The sequence below is a fragment of the Macrobrachium rosenbergii genome, chromosome 27 (genome assembly GCF_040412425.1).
Source record: "Macrobrachium rosenbergii isolate ZJJX-2024 chromosome 27, ASM4041242v1, whole genome shotgun sequence".
Taxonomy (NCBI): domain Eukaryota; kingdom Metazoa; phylum Arthropoda; class Malacostraca; order Decapoda; family Palaemonidae; genus Macrobrachium; species Macrobrachium rosenbergii.
Window position 1 is genome coordinate 31,205,936 of NC_089767.1, and position 19,230 is coordinate 31,225,165.

General features: G+C 38.5%; 1 protein-coding gene across 2 annotated transcripts in view; it reads right to left on the reverse strand.

The window, feature by feature from the left end:
- Positions 1–19,059, reverse strand: part of LOC136853544 (PAS domain-containing protein cky-1-like) — a 283,578-nt gene extending 264,519 nt beyond the window's left edge. For both annotated transcript variants that reach the window (XM_067129259.1, XM_067129258.1), the window contains exon 1: positions 18,799–19,059. The gene's annotated coding sequence lies outside the window, so the exon portion shown is untranslated. The remainder of the gene's footprint in view (positions 1–18,798) is intronic.
- Between the last annotated feature and the right edge of the window lie 171 nt (positions 19,060–19,230).

A 19,230-nucleotide genomic window follows, 5' to 3' on the forward strand; every position in this document is an offset into this window, starting at 1 on the left:
TATATGAATATATTCAGTTATACATACACACATGGATATACTATCAATGTGTGTGTATGCTAACTGAATCACGAAAATATGGAACGTAATTATATGATATGAGCCAACGATGGAAAGCAAGTCGAAAGGCCTAGGCCACTCGACTTACTGTCCTTTACTCTGCTAAGCAAAGGACAGCAAGTCGAAAGGCGCTAGCACCACTATATATATATTTATATATATATATATATATATATATATATATATATATATATATATATATATATATATATATATATATAATTTATATTATACGTACGTACATGCATATCAAGTCGCAAGCCCTTCCATTTTCCCATCACAATACCAATCCATCAACGGCATATCGACGAACACGGTAGACCGACAGAGGCAACCCGCCCGCGGGCCATACTCCTCCCGCCCTGCTCTTCCTCGCTCCCAGTGCCCCTGTTAGTGCCCTTTGAAGTCCAATAAACCCAAATGACACCTCCCGACTCATCTCCCTCACGACTCTCGTAAGGGGAGTTTCCCTTCCCCGAGTCCTTTGCCCGAAGGAGGGCCCCGGCGCTGGAGACCCAGGGACGCTGATGCGCGGTTTCGGCGAGATTGGATGAAGAAGAAGAAGGTGATTATCAACCGGGCGTTGGAGGCCGAGGCCTCTCGAGAAGCATTTTGGTGTTGTTCCTCAAGGGAATGTCAGGAGTGGTTCTCATAGCTCTTTACTTCATGAGAGAGAGAGAGAGAGAGAGAGAGAGAGAGAGAGAGAGAGAGAGAGAGAGAGAGAGATTAACAAACCTGAAGGCGTAACAACCACAGAAAATGTCAAGAGCAGAGAAAAAAGGACAAGATTCAGGGACGAAAGTAGATATGAGAGAGAGAGAGAGAGAGAGAGAGAGAGAGAGAGAGAGAGAGAGAGAGAGAGAGAGAGAGAGAGAGCCAAATCTGAGGACGTAACCACCAAATAAAAGGTAAATTCAGAAGAAAACGCAAGATTCTGAGACGAAATTAGATGAGAGAGAGAGAGAGAGAGAGAGAGAGAGAGAGAGAGAGAGAGAGAGAGAGAGAGAGAGAGAGAGAGAGAGAATGTCAAATCTGAGGGCGTGATGCCTAAAGAAATATGATGATCACTAATGAAGGAAAGAATATTTAAAAGGCAACACAAGCAAGGAAAGAATATTTAAAAGGCAACATAAACAAGGAAAGAATATTTAAAAGGCAACATAAACAAGGAAAGAATATTTAAAAGGCAACATATGCAAGGAAACAATATTTAAAAGGCAACATAAGCAAGGAAAGTATATTTAAAAGACAACATAAGCAAGGAAAGAATATTTAAAAGGCAACATAAGCAAGGAAAGAATATTTAAAAGGCAACATAAGCAAGGAAAGAATATTTAAAAGGCAACATAAGCAAGGAAAGAACATTTAAAAGGCAACATAAACAAGGAAAGAATATTTAAAAGGCACCATAAGCAGGGAAATAATATTTAAAAGGCAATGTAAGCAAGGAAAGAATATTTAAAAGGCAACATAAGCAAGAAAAGAATACCTAAAAGGTAACATAAGAAAGAAAGAATATTTGAAAGGCAACATAAGCTAGGATAGAATATTTAAAAGGCAACATAAGCAAGGAAAGAATATTTAAAAGGCAACATAAGCAAGGAAAGAATATTTAAAAGGCAACATAAGCTAGGATAGAATATTTAACAAGCAACTTAAGCAAGGAAACAATATTTAAAAGGCAACATAAGCAAGGAAAGAATAACTAAAAGGCAACAGAAGAAAGGAAAGAATATTTAAAAGGCAACATAAGCTAGGATAGAATATTTAACAAGCAACTTAAGCAAGGAAACAATATTTAAAAGGCAACATAAGCAAGGAAAGAATAACTAAAAGGCAACAGAAGAAAGGAAAGAATATTTAAAAGGCAACATAAGCTAGGATAGAATATTTAAAAGGCAACTTAAGCAAGGAAAGTATATTTAAAAGGCAACACAAGCAAGGAAAGAACATTTAAAAGGCAACATAAGCAAGGAAAGAATATTTTAAAGGCAACATAAGCAAGGAAAGAATATTTAAAAGGCAACATAAGCAAGAAACAATCGTTTAAAAGGCAATATAAACGTCAAAGTATTAGTAAATACTAACAATGAACAAGAATCTGGTTGAGGACAGTTTGTTGTAAAATAATGATACGATGAAAACAGAAAAAACAATAATGTAATAAAAGAAAAAGATCAAAGCCTTTATGCAAAACAGAATGACCTGTTACTTCCATCTATACCGAGCTGATAAATAACCTGACAAAAAAAAAAAAAAGTAACAGAACACGAAATTCGCCAAAGGATACGAGAGAGACTGGAGGTTTCGCATTTGACCTGCATCCTGTTACGAGAAGGATACTTGATTAGATCCTTCGGTGCAGTCGGCATCTTTGTTGTACTTTCTTACGGTTAATCTTTGCCGTCCTTGGCTTTAACTAAAGGGAATTCTTCAGGGAATCCTTCACGATCCTGCGAATCGCCATATGGAAGGATTCTTAGAACTGGACTGATCGACGTTGGTCCAGATATTCAAACTTACATAAAATCCCTTGGAAACAAGGTCGTATTTTATTACTGACTTGACTTACAGCCACTTGGAAACAAGGTCGTATTTTAGTTTTCTGTAAAAGAAAACTATTGAGATGGCACTTTTTTCTGTCGGCACTCAGATCTTAAAAACTACTGAGGCTAGAGGGCTGCAAATTGGGATGGTGATCATCCGCCCTCCAAACATCAAACATACCAAATTGCAGCCCGCTAGCCTCAGTAGTTTTTATTTTATTTAAGGTTAACGTTAGCCATGATCGTGCATCTGGCAACGCAATAACACAGGCCACAACCAATGTTTCATGGACCGAGGCTAATTTTATACAACATTACACGCTGTACAGAAAAAGGATAAACTCTTATGGAACGAATAAAAAATTGTGTTTATTTTTAATTTTGATATGTTGGCAAACATAAGGGAACCACTGCGCTTCTGGAACTTGAATATTTAATGGGCTCGCTGTGAAGTGAATAAAGTGAAGTCATAGCTTAATACTCCTCCCAGTTATCAACTATCTTATATCTTAAATGGAAATTTAGTTGGGATCCTCAAAGACGGTAAGATCCCATGGTCTAGACGTAGAAGGAAGGAAGGAACGAAGGAAGGAAATGTCCCAGAATCTGGATGTTGAAAAGAAGACTGAAATACCAAGAGTCTGCCGATTCGTTCTTAGTACCAACCACTCTGGAAAACTGAATACTGATTCTCTTTCATTCCCTGTCCCTTCACCGAGAACATAATTACGTTTGAAACATGCCATCTATCTTTCTTCACATTTTCGCGACAACTTAACTCGAATTTTACCTCATGCGCGTTCTGATATCTCTCTCTCTCTCTCTCTCTCTCTCTCTCTCTCTCTCTCTATCTATATATATATATATATATATATATATATATATATATATATATATATATATATATATATATATATATATATATATATATATACATATATATATATATATATATATATATATATATAATATATATATATATTATATATATATATATATATATATATATATATATATATATATATATATATATATATACTGCCGTAGTTTAAATTGTAAACCATTGCCTGTCCTTAAGAGGGCGAAATTTAAATTCACATTCAGCGAGTTAAAAACATGTTGAACTGAACTGAATATAGAGTTTAGGCCAAAGGCCAAGCACTGGGACCTATGAGGTCATTCAGAGCTGCAAAGGGAATTGAGAGTAGGTATGTCTGAAAGGTGTAACGGGAGGAAAACCTCGCAGTTGCACTATGAAATATTTATTAAGAGAGGGTTGAGAGCGAGAAGGAAGAAAGATAATATGACTGGAAATACAGTAAAGGGAATGAAAGGGATTGCAGCCAGGGACCGAAAGGACGCTACAAAGACCCTTGAGTAATGCCTGACAGCACTAACCCTCTACGGGGATTAAAAAAGTGTTGATTCAGTAAGTGACAAAATACTGCCAAGGGCTTCGCCACCTAGGCGAGACTGAGTCTGTCACATACTGGAAATGAAAATCGAGACAAAACCGGACGAATGGTAATGAAACAGATTTCACGCCAGTGAAAAATGTTTTTTCTTTTTGTCTTTTCTTCCTTGGTGAAAATGGCTCGTTGTGGCTCTAATCATCTTAGGATCGGACACTTAATAATTACTTAGTCCAACAACCTCGCTATAGTAGCCTTCCACTGCTCGCTCGCGCAACTTCTCTCTCTCTCTCTCTATCACTTGCGAGAATCTTAAAGTAATGAGATTTAGAAAATTATGCAGAATGTCTCGCAAAGGTCTGAAGGCTTCTGGATTTCTTTTCGTGATGACGTAAAAGTGTCAAAAGCCTGGCATTTTTCAAGCCTAGATGACAGGTCTGAAACTGCATTTGCATCAGAAGTAAATAAAACTCTTCTTTCCAGCTGACAGTCTATCTATATATATTAGTCTTTAGGTGCTCCTAAGAACTGCATTGTAGCTCTGTCCATAACGGGAAAAATTTTTATTTGGAAGAAACATTGTCAGTTAATGACTGAATTCCAAGTGTGACTCGAAAGTATTGGTTCTCAAGCTTTGAATCATGAGTTACTTGTGAATTTACCACTTTCTGCACCGTCCACATGTTACACGTCACCGATTTCTTGTCATGTGTCACTCTGAATCACCCACCAACTTATTATCTCTCTCTCTCTCTCTCTCTCTCTCTCTCTCTCTCTCTCTCTCTATCGTCATTTTCTCACTTGTCTATCGTTTTTTATAATGATTATCTCACTATATGGTCGGTCTCTCTCTCTCTCTCTCTCTCTCTCTCTCTCTCTCTCTCTCTCTATCGTCATTTTCTCTCTTGTTTGTAGTATTTATACTGATTATCTCACTATCTATGGTCGGTTATTCTCTCTCTCTCTCTCTCTCTCTCTTTTAACATCCTATCGCTTGCTTATAGTTTTTTAGACTGATTATCTCACTATCTATTGTCTCTATCGCTCTCTCTCTCTCTCTCTCTTTTAATATTTTATCACTCACTTGTTTATAGTTTTTTGGACTGATTATCTATGTTCAGTTACTCACCGGCACATTTTCCAGCGAAAATTTGTGCTTTTTGTAGCCTGATACATAAGTGACTTGTTCCCTTCTCAAGCTTATCCCTCAATCTCTCTCAAGCTGAGTTACCAAACGACCTTCACGTTTGCCCAGGTACAACAATTCCGAGCGATCGTTCTGTTATTTCAAAGTACATCGTCGTCAGTCTCCTTGCGTTACACTTCGCCTCCACTTCAGAATCAGGCCGAGCCAGTGTTTACTGTTTTTGCAAGACCTACAAAACTGAAATTTCAGAATAAACTTTACAGTTGCTTTACTTTACTCTTATTGGGTCAAACATCGAGCACGGGGCAGCTTCGTGAAGGCAAAAAAGATATGCACGATTCCTCGCCAGGCCCGAAAAGGCACAAGACAAAGAGAAAACCGCAATAAAAAAGAAAAAAAAGCAAGAAACCATAATTATAAAGTACTTCACAGATACAGAATCTTTGAACGTAAGCACATGTCTCGATTGAAGAAAGCCGAAAAAAAAGATCCGACAACTCTCTCTCTCTCTCTCTCTCTCTCTCTCTCTCTCTCTCTCTCACAGCATTCACTCCTCCGCAAAACCCACTGAAGTTAGTTTTCCAATCTTGGCGATGAGCTGTAATTTAAGCTCGTCCACTGTATCTCGACTCGCATGCTGTAATTTGGCCGGTCCATCGCACGCTGTAGTAATTGATGGAGGGGTAGAGGAGGGTCTCGAAGACGTCATTACAAGAGGAGGGCCTCCCTCCAACCACCCCTCCCTCCCTAATTCCTGTACCTCCTTGAGCTGGACCGTGGTCAGTCGAAGGAGGCGACCTAGACGCAACCGTGGGAAACTGGAGAGCCCACCTATCTTGAGGCACCTGCGGCTACAGGGAAGAAGAAGACCAGGGTGGGGCATCGCCTTCTGCTGCTCCTGCTGATGCTGATGCTGCTTCTTCATCGTGATCTCCTCTCTCCGCCTCTTCTCTTCTCTTCTCTCTCTCTCTCTTCCTTCGTCTTCCTCGTCCTGCTGCAGATGCTGCCGCCTCTGGACTCGCTGATTCTTTCGCTTGGTGGGATGTCCTCTCCTCTTCTTTTCGTACTTGTCACTTCTCTCTCTCTTACTTCCTTTCGTTTTGCTATTACATTTTATTGCTTTTTATGATCCATTGTTTTTTATAGGCTCCACATTAATCTGGCATACCTCAAGAAGGAGATAGGGATATCTGCATATGGATCCGTCATTAATATAAATCATATAAGTGTAAATTTATCATATATATAGATATACATATGTGTGTGTATGTATGTATGAATATAGGTACACACACATATATACATATATATTCATATACATATGTAATTTGTAACATGAAAAGCTTTTTGAATTAAAACACACTTAAGTAAACAGTGCTTCATTTATTTTCATAGAAGCATTTTACAAAATTACCTATGACAAAAGTTTTTCATTTGTAATTCTCACAAGAAACGGCACTGAAATCTACATTTAAAATACTTTCTTCATTATTATTCTCTTTTACCGTCATTATTTCCTTTGGTCTAAAAGACCATAAAGTCTAAATCTTATTTTTTATCAAGTAACCTTTCTTTGAGTTTTCAAACGCCCAGGAACGGCGGTTACCCGAATCGCTGCAATCGTGTGCATTAAATCTACGCCCCCTCCCGCCCCCGCCCCCTTATCGACCATATATTCAGCAATATTTGCAATGGTTCTGGACAGTAAATCTGTAATTGGAGGCCCTGAGATTAACTGGTTAACTCCGCGTAAATTCTACGAGGCGGGCTTTTTTGTATTCTGACCTGTTCCTATGCAACATCAGTCTTGCCATTAATTGCCGCCGAAGATGCTGCATGAGTTTCCATATAGATAGATTTGGCCCCGGGGGCTGCATGTGACCTTGCCGAGTGACCCCTCGTCAGTGCAGTTTGGGCATAGGCAAAGCGCCCACTTAAGCAAGGTCGGGATTATCATTAAAAACATTATAATTCCGGTTTTTCCGGGAGCTCCTCCCCGAGACTGTCAATCTCGTCGGTGGTTGGGCAATGCACCTCGGACATTGCTCCGTGATTGGTCAGAAACGAGGACCTGGGCGTGGTCAGGGTTGCCCGATGTACGCAATTAATCTGTAATTATCTAATATTTGGCATACTTTTTTCGCATCTGCCGGGGCGTTCGTTTTTAATCATTATGTTGCCGGTCAAGATAATTGCTCCCAAGATTCGTTCCATATGGTTAGGTTTTCGACTATATAATGCTAAAATTCTTTTACGTGTTTTTTTTTTTTTTCTTGGACGCTGGGACGTGTTTTTGCAACGTTCTGTTTATTACTACTCTTCGTCTGTCATTGATATCCTCCTCTCTCTCTCTCCCTCTCTCTCTCTTCCCCTCCCTCCCCACCTTTTTCGTCGGGTCTGATAATATAACCGTTCCTATGCATTTTGGGTTCCTCCCTCTCACGCCCGCCCTATCTCTTCGCTATCTCTCCCTTTTGCTTTTGTATCCGTACTTTTTATTTATTTTTTTTTTCCTTTTCATCTTTCTCATTCGCCTTATCCCTTCCTTCGCTTCCCCTTGACCGTCAGGTCGGTATTTTTTTGGTATATAAAACGCAATGGGTATTTATATGATTATTTTTTTTATCTGCGTGTGATTAGCGTTAGTCTACGGTGAATGAATTCCACGTTTACACAAGATATCTGCACACGGGTAGGTCATTAATGTAAAACATACGATTTATTTTAAATTATAATTATATATATATTATATATATATATATATACATATACATATATAATCTATATATACAATGTACATATAAGTAAGATATATATATATATACATATATAAATGATATAAATATATTTATATATTACATACATATTAATGTACCATCTTGAATGTCAGACTAAGGAAGGTACTATTGTTCTTCAGTCTTCTAAGGGGTCTGTGGTGAGAGGGTGATATATATATATATATATATATATATATATATATATATAAATATATATATATATATATATATATATATATATATATATATATATATACAGTATATATATATAATATATTATATATATAAATTATGCACACACACATATATAATATCAATATGAATATATTAATATATATCAACCTCTATCTCACCACAGAACCGACCCTATATTTCTGAAGAAAAAAAAAAGTACCTTCCTTAATCTGACCTTCAAGGTGGTACGTAACACCCATAGGGCCTTGACTTGTCGCATCAACCCCTCTTGGATATTGCAGTAATTTCTCGACGGTATGGGTACAGGTACACTAGCTTACGAAATTGGCTTGTGCTCAGCACATACCCGACTTCGACCTCAGAACGTGCAACATTCTGATCCCATAAGCCGACCCTGACTACTTTTTCTTTAAAAATAACCTGGTTACGCATCTCATACACTAGGGTTAGTTTCCAGCGCTGCTCGCCGTGGTGCTATCCTCTAAAAGTGGTGTATATAATGCCTCGTTCATAAACTTACTTGTTTGTGCGTTTCACTCTTTTTAACCATATGGATGTCCCTTTCAGTCTAGTCTCTTTCCAGCCACCGTAACTACTGGAATGTACTTATTCTTCTTAATTTGAAGATGTCTTCTGGAATATATAGAGTTTAGGCCAAAGGCCAAGCACTGGGACCTATGAGGTCATTCAGCGCTGGAAAGGAAATTGAGAGTAGTAGGTTTGCAAGGTGTAACAGGAGGAAACCTCGCACTTGCACTATGAAATAATTGTTAGGAGAGGGTGGATAGCAAGATGGGAGGAAGAGTATGAATGGAGGTACAGTAAAAGGAATGAAAGGGGTTGCAGCTAGGGGCCGATGGGACGCCGCAAAGAACCTTTAGTAATGCCTACAGTGCACCCCGTGAAATGCACTGACGGCACTACACCCCTACGGGGTAAAAAAGATGGGTTCTATATTCAGTTCTATCCATCATCGAGACTTAGTCTTCGAATGAAACGTAGAACAACGGAAAAATTAAAAGTCGAAAATAAGACGTATCTAGCCATAAAGTTACGGCACGCATACGAGGAAATTTATTTCATTTCTTTCAAATGAAAGGTTGGTTTCGCTTGACTAACATATAAAGGTTGAATGTGCATCGCGTAAGGTCTTTATTTCCGTCTGCTCTGCAAATACAGTATATTTGGCTGTTTTTTGTTAAAGATTCAGTGAATAAACAAATACAGTATAATTGGCTGTTTTTTTAAAGATTCAGTGAATAAACAAATACAGTATATTTGGCAGTTTTTTTAAAGATTCAGTGAATAAACAAATACAGTATATTTAGCAGGTTTTTTTAAAGATTCAGTGAATAAACAAATACAGTATCTGGCAGTTTTTAAAGATTCAGTAAATAAACAAATACAGTAAATTTAGGAGTTTTTTAAAGATTCTACATTAAATAAACAAATACAGTATAGGCAATTTGGGAGTTTTTTTAAAGATTCAGTCAATAAACAAATACGGTATATTTGGCAGTTTTCTTTTTTAAAGATTCAGTGAATAACTATGTAACATTTCAAGTTAAATAAATGCGAATTATTTCCTTTCATCCATCTGCACAGAGTCCTACATTCTTCCCTCTCTTCGAAGATTACGTTTAGTTCTTATCCCTACTTCAGGGCCCTCCCGCTGTACTCAAAAGCAAACAGCTAAAAAACGAGTTTTCTGTCCGGTGGTGGCCTCAGCCACGGCCCATAAAACTCTCAGCCGCGGCCCATGAAACTCAGCCACGGTCCGGTGGTGGCCTATGTTGTTGGTACCTATAGCGCTGCCAGAAGTACGATTATGGCTAACTTTAACCTTAAAATAAAAAAAAAAAACTACTGGGGCTAGAGGGCTGCAATTAGGTATGTTTGATGATTGGAGGGTGGATGATCAACATACTAATTTGCAGCCGTCTACCCTCAGTAGTTTTAAGATCTGAGGGCGGACAATAAAAGTGCGGACGGACAGACACACAATAGTTTTCTTCTTCAGAAAACTAAAATCGGCTCAATGTCCATGTAACGTGCTACCTCCATGCCCACAATTCCCACGTTACTCGTTTCTCTCCCGTGCTCCTGGCATGCCAGCCCCAAAGGCAACAGCACCTCCTACAGAACAAACAAGGTCTGTGCCTTTAAAAAAATCCCCTCGTAGTAGTAGCAGTAGTAGTAGTAGTAGAAGTAGTAGTAGTAGTAGTAGTAGTAGTCTTCTAAACGGCTCTCCCATACATCCCCTTCTTATGCTCTTGCAACGGTTTCTCCACCTATTCATGTCATACCAAATGAAAGCATCATTTTAAAACCCCCGAATGCTGTGTTAGCGGTACCAGATGTGAACCCGCTGACAGTGTCAATCTCGAACCCAAATGTCCCGCCAGATACTGACCAAATTATTACATTAGTTGCACATTCATCAGCAGCAGAGGTTGAACAATAAGGGCTGACGGTCTGAGGTGCAATAAGAACATCAATCAGACACCTATCTATTATTTCAAGTGAAAATCACACTTCATGCCAGCGACAAACACATTTACGGATTCAGTTGAAAATCCATTGATAACAGTTAGCTGGACGCACAACTGGTGTCAGCCGCTTTTATCAGCTGCAAATCAAATCATGACATCCACCAGCAACCCCACATACTGTAAGATGCCTGTTGCGAACCCAATTACAGAGTAAGGTGCACACCTAATCGGAGCAGGATTACATGCAATTTTTAATTAATATATTCAAACAAGTAGGCCTACTGGAATGAGTACGGTTCGAGTTCAAGTGTGCAAAACACAAATTAGGACAAATTCACACCTGATGGAAAGCTAAATGTGTCACCAAGACGTAAAATTAACTTCCCTTGTCCACAGATTCTCCCTTAATAACACAGCGATCTTTGAAAAAAAAAAAAAAAAACGTCAGATAAGGTAGATTAAAAAGCCGAGAGGCTGAGCACGCTTTAAATTCGAGCCCCTGCACTCATCTCATGAGAAACGTTTAATGAGCCAACACTTTGGGCACCAGAACTCTTCGAATAAAATTTCGTAGGCCGAGCAGCAACAAACAAGGCCTCTTGTACTCCCCACAGTCAACAGCTGCCAGCAATCATATAATGCGGCTCAAAAGACATACCACAAAGGTGAATCAGAGAATCCAAATGCTTATGCAACAGCTGCAACTGAATTTTCTACTTCCTTCACAAGCAGCTGGAGGAGATTCAACAATGCCTCCACCGTGCAACCAATGGTAATATCAACTTCAAGAGTAATGTGAGATTCACTTGACAAGAAAGTACAATCATCCACACAAGTTCAAGAAGAGCAACTTCAACACTCAAGGCCGCTAACATAAAAGAAAATGTAATACCAATGAGATGCATCAGTGCACTAGTCTCCGCTCATCAAAACAGACGAAAACATGTTACACTCAATTAGATTCTTAGTCACGCTGGATTCTAAGGAAATGAAGACGCAGACTGCTAGACTTGAAAGTGCTGTGGACTGTGATACAGTAATACCAATGCAAGACCTTAGCTTATGCAATTAAACCAGAAGATAAGCATACTGTAAGCAAAGCCAAAAAAAAGTAAAAAATGCGCCAAAGTTTCTTCGGCGAAATCGAGTTTTATGTACAGCATTATATGCTGTATGAAACAGCCACGGCCCAAGAAACTCTCAGCCGAGCCTCATGAAACTTTCAGCCACGGCCCGGTGGTGGCCCGTGTTGTCGGCACCTATAGCGGTGCCAGACACACGATTTTGGCAAAATTTAACCTTAAATAAAATAAAAACTGCAGAGGCTAGATGGCTACAATTTGGTATGTTTGATGATTGGAGGGTGGATGATCAACGTACCAATTTGCAGCCCTCTAGCCTCAGTAGTTTTTAAGGTCTGAGGGTGGACAGAAAAAGTGCTGACGGACAGACAAATAGCCATCTTTTACAGAAAACTAAAGCTCACAGGAGATATTAACAGTATGAAGGTTCAACATCTGCCGAGTGGTACACAGAAACCAGCTTACTTTAAGAAACTCAGTGTAACTGCTCATGGATTAAGACCGAGGCATATCTGATAATTTGTGGATTACAGAAAATGTCCCCAGATCATACAAATACTGTGAAAAGACAGTGGATATCCCCTCAGAGAGTACATTGTTCACAAATTAATTTTCTAAGGTATGCAGTTTAAAAAAAAAAACTAGCTGCAAGCACAAAGACAACACCCAACTAGCTACGTACCAATGCCCACCCTCGACCTTCAGTAACTTCTTTATCAGTTAAAGCAGCCGAGGTCTGCTTGCAGTCTCTTATTTTTAGCAAAATTCAATTTCCTTTCCATAAAGGTTTTTGCTATTTCAGCTGGTAACATTATATACCAATGAGTCTTCTACTTATCCTAATCTAGAGAGTGAATGTTGTTTAATCAAGTTCTTACACTATTTTCTTTAATACTATGAGAATTTGTCTATTTCGCCCCTGAAATATTTTCAGCTGCACCGGGATTTAACATAGAAAAATAATTCAACTAAGAGACGAGTAGTCAACTAAATCCAAGTAGTACTATCACATCACAATAGTCTGAATGGGTGTTCCTAACGAACAGCAACCATCACAATTTTCTTTTTCGAAAGATTAAGAATTATTTTACGTCGTTAATCAAGGTGAAAGCTGGAGAACAAAAAATATGAAAAATGATGAAGGAAAAGTTACATTACTCCCATAATTTGTTGATAAGATGCAGCTCAAATCGCATACAAATTGCCCAAGCGTGACGGAATAAAATGTTCTGTTAATTTATCAAAATACGTTTTTTCACAGAGAGAGAGAGAGAGAGAGAGAGAGAGAGAGAGAGAGAGAGAGAGAGAGAGAGAGAGAGAGAGGGCAACTTGTAAAATGGTACTGTTAACTCGAACACACACACGAGAGAGAGAGAGAGAGAGAGAGAGAGAGAGAGAGAGAGAGAGAGAGAGAGAGAGAGAGAGAGAGAGAGAGAGAGGAGGGCAACTGTTAAATGGTACTGTTAACAACACACACACGAGAGAGAGAGAGAGAGAGAGAGAGAGAGAGAGAGAGAGAGAGAGAGAGAGAGAGAGAGAGAGAGAGAGAGAGAGGGCAACTTGTAAATGGTACTGAACTGAACACACACACGAGAGAGAGAGAGAGAGAGAGAGAGAGAGAGAGAGAGAGAGAGAGAGAGAAGGGCAACTTGTAAATGGTACTGTTAACTAACACACACACAGAGAGAGAGAGAGAGAGAGAGAGAGAGAGAGAGAGAGAGAGAGAGAGAGAGAGAGAGAGAGAGAGAGAGAGGGCAACTTGTAAAATGGTACTGTAAACTCGAACACACACACGAGAGAGAGAGAGAGAGAGAGAGAGAGAGAGAGAGAGAGAGAGAGAGAGAGAGAGAGAGAGAGAGAGAGGGCAACTTGTAAATGGTACAACTTGAAAAAATGGTACCGTAAACTCGAACACACACACGAGAGAGAGAGAGAGAGAGAGAGAGAGAGAGAGAGAGAGAGAGAGAGAGAGAGAGAGATCGCAACTTGTAAAATGGTACTGTAAACTCGAACAGAGAGAGAAAGAGAAACTTGTAAAAGAGTAAATTCAAAACTAAGCATGCTTAATTCGTGGTGTGGTGTAGGTTAAGATACTTCCTTACCACACTCCTACATTCTGACGTAATCATCAAAACGCCTCATATTCATTATCAAGATTCGATGCAACATACCTGCGGAAGGTGACTGAAAAGACAAAGAATAGGCCTACTGTTTGCTCCCAGTCTCCTGCTAGGCTAGTTGCGCCTGGAGTACACAATTGCTGCGGTGTGAATATGATCTTGTAATGCGATCAACGAAATATGAATTTATTCTATGTAGGCGGTGCAGCAGATAGCGGAGATATTGACTGTTATTTTTATTTATCCATTCATTCACTACTTGAAACGTTACGTAGGCTATTTGAGATTAAAAACGATACAATGCTGCTCTGATGCTGATATTCTATGTAAGTTAGTGAAAAAATATATAACAGAAAGTGGGTACGATTTTCATATTATGAACAAAATCCAGAAGAAAAAGTAAAAACAAAAACAAAAAACACCGTAATTTTGATATTAATAAAACAATTACAAACATAAACGCAAAAAATAACCACCACTAATGTCTTCGCCTCCAATCTCATCCCAAGTCTTTTATTACACTGAAGAGGTCAAATTTCCCTGGATATTAACCTTTGACCCGAACCTCTGACCCCCAAATTGTAATGACGTATCCCATCGAGATTCATCAGTGGATGCTGTGAGATGGAATCCATCTTTCCGCTTAGATGAGGATTTGATCTCCTTGACAGATGACGAGCAAGAAGTGGATGATTACTGTCGGGGATGGGGAGTGGGGTTAGATTCGTTTGGGCTCTTTTTATGGTAATGCTTTAATTCATTCCTTTCCGTGTATTACTGCGGTGATTATTGTCACTGCGGTTACCATCATTATCACCCTTTTATACTTCTTGCTAATCTACCATCATTATCACCTTTTATAGTTCTCGCTAATCCGCACGGAAGGTTCATCCACGATTCAACAGAATAGAAGAATAGGATATACAATTTAGGCCGAAGGCAAAGCGCTGGGGCCTATGAGGTCATTCTGCGACGAAAGGAAAACTAAAAATAAACGGTTAAAAAGGTGTAACAGGAGGAAAACCCCAGAGTTGCGCTATGAAACAACTGTCAGGAGAATGGAAAGTGAGATGGGAGAACGAATATGAAATGAGGTACAGTAAAAGGAATGAAAGGGGTTGCAGTTAGGGGCCAAAGGGACGCTGCAAAGAACCTTAAGTAATGCCTACAGTACACTGCGCGCGAAGTGCAGTGACGGCAATAACCCCCTACGGGTACGATTCAGCAGATAAGTAGTCTTTTATGGGTTGGTGGGGGAGGGGTTGGCCGCACTTCCTGTTAGAGGATGCCAAATATTAGGCCACAATATTCCACAACCATAAGTACAGGAAACTGCTAATAATATCACCACTGTACTGTAGTTGTTGAGCTGCAGCCGAATATTTTAATGCTGCAGACAATAAGTATTCTTGAAATATATTCCTGCAGGTTACTTCATTGGATAAACATCTCAACTGATTATTAATTCATTAAATAGTTAACACATTCATTTATTCTGCAACACAATTTGTCTACTTAGCAATACATATGCTCGATTATATTTTTAATTCTTATTACAAGCAGCTGAAGCCGTAATTATTAGAGGTATTCATAAAGGTACTGTCATCCACAGAAGCCATGAACAACTTATCCGAGTTTTAAATATAAAAATACTCTTAGATGGAACTCAGGAGAACGAAAGCAGCTTTCTTTTTCAACCTTGAAAACCATAACGTAATACAAACGACTTTTTTTTTATCAATAAATTTGTCTCAAAATGTTTCGCTCCAGGGATGTCAAGTTCTTTTGTTTGTGCTTTTCTATTCGGTTTATCTTACAACTTTTCTTAACGCTAAGAGATAGTAATTAATCACTGAACACTTAAACCAAACGGGGCATCTCTTACTAAATTCTGCATTAAGAGGAAAGCTTTCGTATAACAAGTCCCTAGGACACTGTTCAGCAATTGTAGAAAAAAAAAAAAATTGAAAATGCCCCGAAGTTTCTTCGGCGCAATACAGTTTTCGGTACAGTGTATACTGTTGTATGAGACTCTCAGCCACGGCCCATAAAACTCTCAGCAAAGGCCCATGAAACTTTCAGCCACGGCCCGATGGTGGTCTGGGTTGTTGGCATCTATAGCGGTGCAAGACGCACGATCATGGCTGACCTTAACCTTAAAAAAAAAAAAAAGCTAAGAGGCTAGAGGGCTGCAATTTGGTATGTTTGATGACTGGGGGTGTATGACCAACATGCCAATTTGCAGCCCTCTAGCCTCAGTAGTTTTTAAGCTCTGAGGGCGGACAGAAGAAGTGCGGACGGACAGACAAATATCCATCTCAATAGTTTTCCTTTACAGAAAACTAAAAGTGGCTGGGGTCATCTGTTGTTTTCACAGCTAGCCCTTATCTTAGCTCAATCACTAATCGCAAACATAAACTGCAACGAGCTTTTAAAGTGCGAGCAATGAAGAGCAATATATCAATGTCCGTCATGACCGTGAAAGACCCAATCTGTAACAACGGTTGTGGGACTCGGCGAACGCCTCCACGGCGCCATTTGTGAAAAAGGCAGGTTGGCTTTTCTGTTAATGAAGCAAAGTGATGATGCTGGATTAGTGTATGGGAAGTAAATTACTTTCACATACGTACAGACACACATACACGTGCGCTGGCGTACACAATATATATATAATATACATAGCATGTATATATATATATATACATATATTGACGCCAATGTATATATATATTATTTCAATGTATAACTTTTTCATAAACGTTGAATAAATACATGACCTTGTGCATTTGTACTTCAATGTATGTACTTTTTCATAAACGCTTGAATAAATACATGACCTTGCGTAATATATAATTACAATATATGCAAGCGCTTCTATGTGTACATAATATAAACACAGTTGACTATGTACACTAATGCTTAATTATATGATATATATATGTATATATATAACATATATATATATATATATATATATATATATATATATATATATATATATATATATATATGTATATATATGTACACATATATTATATACTGTATATATATATATATATTATATATATACTGTATATATTTATATATTATATATATATTATATACTGTATATATATATATACATATATATATATATGTATATATAATATATATATGAATGTTTTCTTTCTATATAAATGAAGCTCATGAAAACCGTTCTCAGCTAGCACTCTGCTGGCCCAGCGTCGATTCTCCGACCGGCCAATGAAAATTTAGAGGAATTTATTTCTGGTGATAGAAATTCATTTCTCGCTATAATGCGGTTCGGATTCCACAATAAGCTGTAGGCCCCGATGCTAGGTAACCAACTGGTTCTTAGCCACGTAAAATAAATCTAATCCTTCGGGCCAGCCCTAGGAGAGCTGTTAATCAGCTCAGTGGTCTGGTTAAACTAAGGTATACTTACTTATGAGAATCTATTATATGCTTGTGCATACAAGTCTGAAAATATATACAGTCTCCATTCGACACTTACATCAAAACACGAGCATGTACAGTAAACAGGCTATACATATGAAGCAAGAATGAATAGTCTCTCTCGTCATCCTGGCGTCAAACCGAATCAGCAAATTCAAAACTAACACAAGTAATGGCTAGCTCGAACGCAATCTGTGAAAGCCCACTCTACGAACGAAAACGTTAATTACAATAGTAACTTGTTAAACTATGTATATTCATTTATTCTTCTGATATATATATGTATATGTATATATATATATAAATATATATGTGTATGTGTGTATGTGTGTGTGCATGTGTGTGTGCGTAAGGGTAATAAACTTTGCTTTAGACTCCCGGCCCAGCAAGCAACCCACCCCACCTGTTCCACCATACAGCCTAAGCACACACAGCTTCAGGACGATATAGTACTGCAACTAGGACCAGAATATGCAGCTCCGCGTCCTCCCCTCTCTTACATTACCGTATATAATAATAATAATAATAATAATAATAATAATAATAATAATAATAATAATAATAATAATAATAATATCTGTCAAAAGCCAAATAACATCCAGGTTTGTAGGAAAGTATTGCAATCACTGAGCAACACCAATTTGAATGGCTAAATCCAGTCAGCTACGATAACGTTTGAAACTTATCAGTCTCACTACGGTTGGGACATTTGAGTTATCTTACTTTTGGCGACTCCATAATATTCTAAATCGAGCTTTGATATGAAAAAAAAAACAACGTTGTACTACTGTGCCCTGGTATAAATTTATTTCAAAGTTTGACTTCTTAGCAAATATTAAGTCTCATTTCCGTGTTATAGACCAAACTGATGAGAAAATGGGCGATTGTACTTTTAGGAATGTTCAGTTTTACTAAATATAATTATGAAATGGGTGGTATTATGACGGTTACTAAGCTAGAAGTAGGCAAGGCTACCTTCTGAAGTAAGCAAAATACCTGTTTGTAGACCCTAAGATGTCTTGTGGTGATAAATGTAATGATCCTCTTTACCTCACTCACGCTAAGTCCAGGAATATACGTAGGCCCTTCCTGATATACAGTGCAAATTTTCCATTGCTCTTGCCGGCTCCGGTAAAACACGCACTGATTTACTCAAAAAACTTAGGCCTACCACAAATCGTCGTGAGGGGCGCACTAGCTTTGAAATCACATCGGGATTTCAACTACTGAAATATACATTTTACTGTTTTCTATTGGTCATAAACATCCCAATGCTTAGGCCTATTGTTTATCGGGGATGAGTAATAGTCGATGTACATAACCCAAACAAAATGGTGCTGTCCCCCCTTGGTGCTTTCTTCTTACAAAATGTTCGCCGGCGTAGCCTAACAATCGCTGATACGACCTAAGCTTAAAATGGGAAAAATATTTTTGAAAACTTTACATGCCTTATCCAAGGAGGCATTCCCTCCTGGCAAACCCTTTCTAAACATCAGTAATAACACACTAACCTTATTACAGCAAGCAAGGTGGTTGCCACGCCTTCAATGGTCGTGCAGCTATTGTTTCCAAGTCAACGACATGGGAGGGCGCAGCTGGCATACGACAACAAATATAATGGAGTAACTGGTTTGCTTTGTGTTTGTTGGTGATGAAAAGACTCTCGTATCTACACAAGCGAGTAAGATTAAAAGTTTTTACGCAAAACCGAACGAAATGATACGGACGAAGTCACGTAAACACCCTGCGCACACACCTGACATGACACAACTGTTTTCAGAAACGGCGGAAACGTATAACGAGACCTGTTTGGAGCAGTCTCGTATCAGTCAAATGTCAAAAACAACCTCACCATTTTTAGTTTATGAAACGCAAAGGCATTTATTAAGTCGCTGGGATGTTAATAAATGATCGATTGTGACTGTACTCTACGAAATACAATC